Genomic DNA, 2,407 nt, shown 5'->3' with positions numbered 1-2,407 from the left:
AGTTTATTGTTAGATGAAAGAAATAAATAATGTTAATTTAACAGCAATTAAAACTTATGATAATTATTAAAATAACACAAAAGTTTCCGGAATAGTTTACATATACTAAATCGATCAAAAGTATTAGTTTATGGATATATATATTTTTCTTTTATTTTGTAAGAATTTTTAACGTGTATGTGTGTCCTGCTTTTTAACGATGATTGCTACAAAAAAATAGGAGACAATTTTAATAAATTCTGAGACATAAAACATAGCATTTAATACTGCAAGTAATATATACATCTCTTAAAAAATTACTTACTTTTAATGCTCAGAATTGCGTATCTCCAATTTTATAATTATTTTTTTGGCCAGTCCATAAACACATGGAGGCTAAGTCATCAGAAAATGTAGCACTCAAACTTCTTCTAATAAAATCCTTTTCATGTTTCCCTCCAATTAACATAACCTTGTTTACCTGAAAAATTTATACTTGTAATTCTATATAATGCAGTTTATTATTATAAATTGCAAGGAAAATAATTCAGAAGACTTTTAAAATATAATAACACATATTATGGGATATTATAGAACACATTAAAGGACATATATTATAGATATAAGTTTGTAAAAAGAGTCAGAGTAACCATTTTTGGTTTTAGATCCATTGGGTGCTCCTCTTCAAGATTCTATTTGATCGTTTTATACATAAAACATACAGTTGAATACATTATAGAGATTAATACAAATACATTTTGATTTTTGAAGGACACCATATTTGAAAACTTTACCGACAAAATTTTACCTTCTTTTAGAAAATTTACATATATCGCATTGATTGCATAGAATTACAAATGCTTTTACATAATAAAAATAGGTGTAAATCAATTAGAGCATTTGCTCAATATATCACAGAAATGATTAAAAAATTTCAAAGTAAAGATCTCGAGCTGTCAATGTAAATATTTATCTGTTACAAAAATTGTACAACTTTTATATATTATCAGTATGTTTGGTCCGTTAAAGAAAATTGTAAAAAAATATTACTGTACCATTTCCATTAAATTTAAAAGCTTAAAAATATACGAAAAGTTTGCAAGAAGATTTTTATATATAAATACTTAATTTTTCTGCTAAATATGGTAAAACAAAGCAACACACATTTATATATAGAAGATTTATATATAGAAGAATAGAAGATATTTGATATGACGTTTGGATGATTTTGTCTGTATGTTACTGACACTTTTAGAGTTTTCATCTATTTTTTCATCTAATAAATTGTGTCATAAACAAAAAATATATGCATATGTTACGCCACAATCAAAATCACTATAAACATAGTAGATACAGATAATGCGCAATTACTATCTTTGCTATAGGCACTACATTGAAAATAATACCAAAAAATCGATAAAAATTACAAGTCCTGGTGATCTCTTTGTCGACTCTAAATTGCAAATATTATATTTACTACTCTTGGAGAGAAAGGGAGAAAAAGGGAGAGAGAGAGAGAGGGAGAGGAGATATCTCTTACAGTCTTTTCTTAATTCTTAAATTTTTAAAGTCTGATTTTATTGTGTAAATTTATATCTACTACGATTATGTAACTACTAACCCGAAATGTTATTTGTAAATGTTTATAGAATTAATTATAATTGTGATAAGCAGCTTTACTTACAACTTGCATGAAAGCTTCTGGATCAGTTTTTAGCATATCTTCAAATTGTCAATGAAAGATAAGGGGAGATATTGTCCAATCTTTGTATCTTGTATAATACTTTCCTCAGAATATTGTTCAGCCTCGCGGTCCAAGTACATCAAAAATATGTTCGATCCTTAATACTTTGGTATATTTCTTTTCTTCTGCAAATTTCTCTCTTATATAGGTCGAAAAATAGATCTTGAATCACCAGCTACCTATTTACAGCACATATAGATAATTGAGTTTTTATCATTAATATGCAAGTTTTAGAATATAATAATTACCCATATAAAAATGTTGTATACAATTAAAAGTGCTCGACAGCACAAGCACAAACGTATACGTATATATGACACACTCACGCATCATACGTATATGTAAGATAATGCGACTACAGTCTCCAGAACTATTACTGCTTCCGATTGGCTGTTGCGACAAGCGTGCGTCTGCTCATGATCTCGACGCGCTCAAACAGCTGAAAATAATCGGCAGTAAATTGCAAGGAAATAGCAAATAATTCCACTATATAGCTTCTACCGATACCCAAAGAACCTCGCAAAGAACGTTATTTGTAGTTAACCTAAATTATAGGTTATAGATCATCATATCAGCTACTATTCATAGCACGTATGGTTAATTGAGTTCTTATTATTAATATACAACTTTTAGAATATAATAGTTACTTACTTATATATAAATATACTGTAAATAAAGAGCACT

General features: G+C 27.7%; 1 long non-coding RNA gene across 1 annotated transcript; it reads right to left on the bottom strand.

The window, feature by feature from the left end:
• Positions 1 to 55: 55 nt before the first annotated feature.
• LOC112466973 lies at positions 56 to 2,400 on the bottom strand. Its single transcript, XR_003042202.1, has 4 exons — positions 2,375 to 2,400; positions 1,972 to 2,162; positions 1,664 to 1,902; positions 56 to 460 (listed from the first exon to the last, which is right to left on the bottom strand). It is a non-coding gene; the product is annotated as an uncharacterized LOC112466973 (long non-coding RNA).
• Between the last annotated feature and the right edge of the window lie 7 nt (positions 2,401 to 2,407).

This window comes from Temnothorax curvispinosus, unplaced genomic scaffold, assembly GCF_003070985.1.
Source record: "Temnothorax curvispinosus isolate PA1 unplaced genomic scaffold, ASM307098v1 QBEX01016766.1, whole genome shotgun sequence".
Lineage (NCBI taxonomy): Eukaryota > Metazoa > Arthropoda > Insecta > Hymenoptera > Formicidae > Temnothorax > Temnothorax curvispinosus.
The sequence above is the reverse complement of the archived record's forward strand: the minus strand, read 5'-3'. Positions and strand labels throughout refer to the sequence as shown.